Source organism: Ceratina calcarata, unplaced genomic scaffold (assembly GCF_001652005.2).
Source record: "Ceratina calcarata isolate Rehan_Ccalc_2016 unplaced genomic scaffold, ASM165200v1 scaffold267.2, whole genome shotgun sequence".
Lineage (NCBI taxonomy): Eukaryota > Metazoa > Arthropoda > Insecta > Hymenoptera > Apidae > Ceratina > Ceratina calcarata.
Genome location: NW_017148873.1, coordinates 261910 through 269891, shown reverse-complemented (window position 1 = coordinate 269891; position 7982 = coordinate 261910). Strand labels below are relative to the sequence as shown.

General features: G+C 37.4%; 1 protein-coding gene across 10 annotated transcripts in view; it reads left to right on the top strand.

The window, feature by feature from the left end:
• tmod (tropomodulin) overlaps window positions 1–7982 on the top strand; it is a 66530-nt gene that overhangs the window by 34147 nt on the left and 24401 nt on the right. Inside the window, exon 1 of one of the 10 annotated variants that reach the window (XM_018021918.2) lies at window positions 3459–3613. The exons of the other annotated variants lie outside the window; for them this stretch is intronic. The gene's annotated coding sequence lies outside the window, so the exon portion shown is untranslated. Of the gene's footprint in view, window positions 1–3458; window positions 3614–7982 lie in introns of those variants that run through there. 10 annotated transcript variants of the gene reach the window in all.

The following is a 7982-nucleotide window of genomic DNA, read 5'->3' as shown; positions in this document are numbered from 1 at the left end:
ATACTTAATTGGATATTTCCTTCTATACTTTTTAACACGTAGCTATTTATTATTAGCATTGTTCTTCCGACGTCTGATTTCTTTTTAATTATAGGAAATCCGTTTTTCTAAAGTACATAAAATTTTGGGATTGGCTGTATAGCCAATACATCCTTAAAAACGAAGGAATCCAAGCAAAATGTCGATAAATATCCATGAGTATTGTAAACATGATTTAGTACTTTACAATCGTGATTCATGTATGATGGAGTATGAATAATTGTTTGACCGAGGAGTTATCTAAGGCTATCATTGAAGAGGTCATTGATTCGTCTCTTCTATAACAAAATCTCTTTAAGTGAATTTAACTAAGAGTTCCTTCAGATTCTTTTTGTACTACTTTCTGTTTCAAAAGGAGGCTAGGAAAATTGTTTCTGTGTGCATCGGATTTAGTCAAATCAGATTTGTGATTCATTATCGCGATAGCACATGCCGTGATTCAAAGTTGATACCTTTCGCGAATGCAATAATTATTCCTTCCCATGCTTTCTTCCTTTGTTAGATTAAACAAACGCTCGTTATCAAGGTATCTTCCATCTGTAATGATGTACAGGGAATTCCAACAATGTGTTGAAAAGTTCTTCTGAACTTGATTGCGTTGAAATTCGTTTTCCCAGTCGATTAAACGGCAGGAACGGTTTGTCATAGTTGAATCAATACGCGTTGGCTCCGATAAATTTGTTCGCCGAGCCGGGCACGGTTTTGCTTGGACCGATCACGATCGCCGGACCAGTTTGCCACCCATGCGTGGGAAACTGACTCACGAAAAGGTCACTACCTGTGTACTTTTCCCTCCGGCTTCGTTACGATGCATTGTTGTTTGCGCTGCTGCGTGCAATTAATTAGCTGGCTTCCGGAGTCTGACCCAGCCGGTTGTTCGAAATGTAGTATCGCGAACGTCAAAACGGTGCCATTCTGCCTTTTTTTTTGGACGTTATTTCTAATAACTACGCGGATGCAAAATGATTTGATTAGGTAGCTCGTGCGAGAACAGGAATTGGAAATGAGGTTTTTATGAATCGATTCGAAAAACCTGACAACCCAATGTTTGCTTTAGAAATGAAACGAGATACTAAGAATAGAAAATGATATTGCGTAAATATTAGTCACCGGTATTGGGCAATCAATATTAGCAGTTTTATATCAATAATTATGTTGAATTATGCAGTTTATTGTTCGTTTCATACTGACAATGAACAGCTGAATTGCAGTATCGATCATTAATTATGATATTTAAGATAAAAATCATGCAATGTATCTTCCTGAATGATTTTCTTCAATATTTGGTTACTTGATATTTAAATGAAAAACTTGAAAGTACTGTTCGTTAGTATTTCTATAATTTTAGTAAAACTCAAAGGTTAATTCTTCGGTAGCTTGCGAAAGCAATATTATTAGTTATCGACGTAATGACGCAAATGTGCGATTAAATAACTGAACGTTGGCATTTAAAATGACATTTCAGCCAATGTATGTTGAATTTACTCTACCTAATACGAGTAGATTCGTTTTTAATGAAAGACAAATGTAAAGTCATACATTTTATATTGAATGTTGGATTTGGCAATAATTACTAATTGCTTATCGGATATTGAATTATCTTATTTAAGTACAAGATTGAAATTGTTCGAAGATTAAATGGCATCCTTATATTTATTAGAAAATTATGTTTAATTCGTATCATCTTGGATTGTTTACTAGTGGAACAGGTAGAGGAACATCTGTTAGCTGTTCAACAGGCATCTTCGATGTCTTTATTTGGCTATCCTTCAAACGTTTAATTTTGTCCCACGTTGCACAATTGAATGCTAATAATAAATTGATTGAGTTAATGCACTCTCCTTTACTATCGCGTTGCATAAGCACTAGTAACATAGTCAGAATATTAAGTTGTAGTACTATGATATTCATATACGTTTTCCACACACGATGTGAATGTTCTGTTTGCTTTATTTTTTACAAATATCAATTTCTCAAATATAAATACTGCTGTCATTGAGATTAAAAAATAAAATAAAAATTATTTTTTAATCAATTTAAGAAAAGAATTAATATCTAATAGAAATACGATCTTTCTGCAAGCAAATGGGCTATAATCATTAGACTTCGGATTTTATGCATTTATACATAGAGAAATGGAATGTACAGGAGATATATAAGTACATACATTCAATGTCCAATGATACAGAATATCAAGAGTGAAATCTATATTATGATTTTTAAAATACAGAAGAGATTCCTATTTAAATTTTTCTGCATTGACGTCGCAAGTATTTTATTTTCCATAAAAATCTGCAGTCTACTAATTATATATTTCCCATTAATGATAGGATAAAGTATGCAACATTGAACAATTACATTTCAAGAAATAGCTTCACGTCGGCAAACAAATTGCCGCTCGTTCAGATCCGAGTGATATCATCTCGCATAATCGCGGAGTGACCTCATCGCACCTACATACTTACCTGCAGTTAGGTAGAAATACCGCGGAAATCTCAACATCTTTCACGAATCGCGTCTCTTCTCGCCGATGAAAGACACTCATTCCACCTGCCCGTCCCCAGCATTCTTTCAAACGATTAACGCACCGCACACATCCAGCTACTTTCTTGCGCCATTTCATGATCGATAGCGAATGCTCATTACCTGTCGCCCATTACCTTGCGTATCGTTATTTATCTATTCACGTGTTTTACTGTATATCGCCTTCTTGTTTTTGCTTCGTCCAATGTTTACTCGTAAGAAATGTAAGTTTCATAGACTTGCTTGTTGTAATTATTGGATCTTGTTAGGCCGTCCAGTTTTTGTTCCGAGTGAAAGCTCATTAGATAATGCTAATACTTTACGTCAGATATCCACTGAGATTACTTAACTGCCTATTTTGTGGTACTTTGTGCTATAAATAATTCTATGTCACTCTTGCGATCTTGCATTGGAAATAATAATTGGACAAAACAAGTTTCCAATGTCTTCTTGAGTTTTATTACACTTTAAATATCAATGTTCATTAATCATCCTAAGAGTTTTCATAAATTTTCATTTCAAACTGTTTACTTTATTAATAATTTGATATGTACATAAAACGTACTGTTAGTTTTCACGTTTTTCAAAAATTGGCACACGCGTTCAAGGCTCCATTTATGCTAATTGCTGCGAATGATAAGTCGACTCGAGTGTCGGGTTTTAATTACTGGTAACGACTCGGTAACGATTACGGCTGCGTTTTTCCGAGTGAGAACGGTGAAAAAGCCAGTCCGTCCGTGTAAGGAGCACACTTTACCAGTGAAAGTCGTTTTGAACGCGATCGTCGTTGGTTTGTACACTTTGCTATTCGCCGTGTCGCACAATACCACCACATACACCGTGTATGTAAGCAGTTGTGTGGACACGGCGCGCGGCACGATCCTCTCATCGAGCTTCCAGCATAAAAGTCAGTTGTTTAGTAGCGCTCCAGCTCCAGAGGCCTCGTGTTTCTTAGTCCGCGTGCCACTCCTCTCACCGGCATCTCCATCCGTCTAATCTCTTTCACCTTACTCTCGATAACTCAAGTTGCATCGTCTGTGAATCGTGTTCTGTAAGTAATTCGAGTTTTATACAAAATTTAGTGACGTAGTGTATAGAAACATCGAAAAACACAAGTTAATCATTTAGAAGGCAAATTATTAAAGTTCAAGGTTTACTTTGAAATTTATTTTGAAGGATTACGACCTGTTTGGTCAGCTAGGAGAATGGCCAAAATCCGCCGTGCACGAATCGGGAGAAAATTTTATCGCATCTGTTCGCGACAATATTCGTAATAGAATATCCATTATACGCGTTAGTAATAGGAAAACGTTAATTAAAAGCAAACAGTCCGAGGCATTGTTCACTGGAAATTCTAAACAATGCAATAGGCGATTAAAGTATCCGGCTAGCGAAACAAATTAAATAAATTATGAGAGGAGAAGAAACATAATAGGCCTGGTCATATTCGTGTATAACGCATCGTGCATTATTCATTTCGTTCCCTATCATGATTATCCACAATCGAGACAAAAAGAAGGAAAGTGCATGCGCGTAAGGGCATCCTTAGTATCGTTATTGAGCTTCACAATTCTTAAATTAACAGAATAAAGTCCAGATTTTAAGAACATCCGACTTATGTTTCTTAAATCTATTCGCAGCTTTTCAACCATCCTTGTAATCGTGCCAGTTTGATTCAATCGGTTGTTATTGATGGACGAAATAACACATCCATCTCCAATTCTATGACAGCCTGTCTCTATAATTGGTAGCGTGGTTGCATTCCACGCGACGGGACGGTCGCAAAAGAAGAGAGTACCATTAATTAACGAGCGGCCAATATTTGTGCGTGTCGCGGTGGTTTCGCGCGATGGTTATTGTAGCGGTCGGTGCGACATAATAGTAACACGGGATAGAACAGCCGTGTCAATTAATTATACAAATGTCTCAATCGATCAAACGCGCAGTAGGTGCTCCTGTTCTTCGTGTACATAAACGCTTCTTCGATTTGTATATAAAATTCGCGCGATACGTTTTGGTATTATCAAAATGAAATTCTTTAAGACCTGCGGTGTTTTTCACGGAACTCTATGAGATGCTATATTTATAAGTCACGCGCGAATACCGGAAGATCACGGGCGACGATCGCTGACCTGCGACAACCGACTTGGTCATGGATAAAGAACCCTCGCTGTGAATGACTCGCGAAGAATAGTAATCGTGCAATAGTGATAGAATAGTAATGACGAATCGTGAATTCGCAGTATTCCTCTGTTTACGAGCTTAAATTCTTTCAGACAACTTCTTGTCTGGTGCAAAAACACGCATGCATACGTTAAATACTTGTCACGATTATACGACATTATTGAAAAAACGTAATTACGTATCAAAGTGGAATTTCTGAAACGCGATGCTATTGTAGTAATTTCTTAGATACGTATAATCTATCGATACGACAGAAGATTATTTTTAACAAACAGGTCTATCAAACATCGTTATCTGGAATTTGCATTAGACATTGTTCGACGTCGACGATCGTTAATCTTAATGACGATCATAGATAAAGCACGTGTCATTATGATATATGTATCAGTATTAATATATTTAGAGACCTTTTTCAAGTAGCCACGATTACAGTTAACGATCAATTTTCTAAAACGAACTCGTGAGAGAAGAAAAATGTGTTCGTGCAACTAACCGTCTCAACTTTCAATTTAAGTATTTAGCTCGACACACTTCCGGCCATAAAACACGTTAATAGATGTGACCAGCAGCTACAATTTAGAGAGAATCGGGGATAAAAAGAGTTGTTTCTTTTAAAACCTCGTTCCTACTAAATTGCTGCCACTAATGAGACGAAATAATATCAGTTACTTAATTAATCCTACTTCTAAGAAGGCGTTCTGTACTTAATTGACCACTTCATTTAGATTTTTTGTTGGAATTTAAAAGTTAATGGACGATTAAAACGAATTACAGTATCCCAGTTTCCTATTTCTAAACTAAACATTGTAATACTACAATTGACTTGCATTTTTTAGAATCATTTTCAAAATTATTTATTTGAATTGAAATTGATTATTTTCTACTGATTTACATGAATTAAACAAATGGAATTTATGGATATGTGTTCCATACCGAACAATTTCGATAAAAAAACGAAATTTCGTCGTTCACGTAAATGAACACTGTCCGAAAGAGAAAGAACGTTCTCTGGATGGCGACAAATTGAAAAATCGACACGATGACCTGGATCACGTTGCCCAAATCAATACACTTTCACGACGGCGGGACCTTTCCGTACATTCAGAGCGGATCGGGCTCGATTAGTGTCCTTGGTCGGTCGCCAATCAGGATCTGTTTAGCCGGAAACCAATGCTCGCGACGCGATGCGTTGATCGTTATTTTCAAAACGTTCAAATCGATTGCAGAACTATGAAAAGCAAATGGATGGTTAATGTGCGTTGCACAACACTTTCCAACGTGATAGTCGTCGCTGCAGTTAGAATTGACCTTCCTCAACGATTTATGTAATGCCTATATTGAAAAGAATTACGTGCAGACTGATTGAGGCAATCATTGGAATCATCTGAAATCTAAAAGTGGAGGCCTTTTATATGCTGGAATGTTCACTTGTGAAGCTTTATAATCATGCTCGTTCCCTACCTTGAGAACCTTCGTTTCTATTACGCTTGATATTTAAATTAATATCTGGAAAATATTAATTCTGTACATTCCTCGAGATAAGATTCTTCTGTACATAAACTATTCCTTTCGAATCAGTAGTCAGAGAAGAGCCGTAAGAATCTAAACTTATCTCGCGGATAAGCAGCTTCGCAAGTGTCCACATTTTTTTCACTTAACAGAGATTGCACTTTATCCGCGTATAAATTTTCTCAAGCCAATTGGCGCCACGTTTCACCGAGCACAAAGCAATGATCAAACCGAAAAAGAAGCAGACCCGATCCGAAAACGTCACTTTCACGTTTCACCCTGTCAACGAGCATTTCTCCGTTCAATGAAGCATCACATTATAATGAATTACTCCTGGGACGCGGGTCTAGTAACGAGCCAATTAGTTTTTCAAAGTTGAACTAATTAGGAAAGGGTTGGGTGGCTCGAAAAACACGATCGCCGCGCTGCATCCTATCATTAACTCCATCCGCTCGATGAAACCTCGGACGCGGTACAGAATATGTATATGATACTCTTTCGAGCATCGGCTCGTAGCGACGTAACGGTCGTTAAAATCCGCAGTACCGTGACGACGGCTGCAGCAACGGTTCTTGTTGCAGGATGAACCATTTCCAGCCGAGCGATAGTTCAGTTCAACGGCTGCCGCTATCCATTTCGTGAAACAACAGGTTGTGCCACGACATCAGATCAGTGTAATAGCCTTGCGTAATACGAGTCATGTAATATGTGGCAGATATTTCTCATTTAAAAGCATCTAAACATGTCTGCTTCTTTTAAGAAAAGCAGATTTTATTTTTAGAGGTGCACTTGAGAACTTGAGGAAATCATGAAAATAACTCTTTTAGAATATCCTTTCAGTTTAAATGTTACACAATTAATAGGAAGGAAATGGAACGTTTCATTCCAAACTTAGTTGCGTCTGGTACTGCCTGTTTAACTTTTACCTTCGTGTCAGCGTTCGGAAGTAATTCTAATTCGAATTCCTTGACATGCTCGGCAAAAAAGTTAGTCTGTTATGGAAGAGAGACGCCAAAGGAGTCGAATTTCCGATTTCTATGGATGGAAATTCGAGTTGGTCCAGTTCGTGGAGCTTGCCACATGCAGTAAAGAGAAATGCATCGTGACTGCATGTATTATTGTGAACCGATCAACTTTGATTAAATGACAACGAAATCAGTACAAGTGGCAAATATTTAAAATTCATTTTCCACATACCTTCTAATATTTTTTAATACTATTAATTTTCTATACCATATTTTATAAATTAAATTCTTAATGACGCAGAACATAAATATATCATTGATTGGATAAGCAAGTTATTCTATTTCAATACAGTAGATTGACTGGGAGATATGATTACGCGTGGGTAGTGAATAATCGTGATCACTCCCAAGGATATCATTGATCCTCAATAACGCGTGTGCGAATAATATGCGAGATCTCGATGGAATACCGTTGAAATCTAACCATCCTGAGATGTGCGCAACGACCGTCTGCACTTTACCGATTAACTCTGAAGACCCCAGGAGTCCGCGTTTCGCAACTTCACGTCTGACCATAGAAGGCTTTTACCTCGACTCCTGACGCTCTGTTTATCAAAACTCGTCAATATATTCTGTTAATTGAGAGCCGCCGACGTCACACTTGCTCCGTATTTAGATGACGTTGGGGACTGTTTATATCGTTTCTCAAAGAACTAGTTAGTTATTGATCTATACATGGTAACTTGATTCGAACGCTTGGAC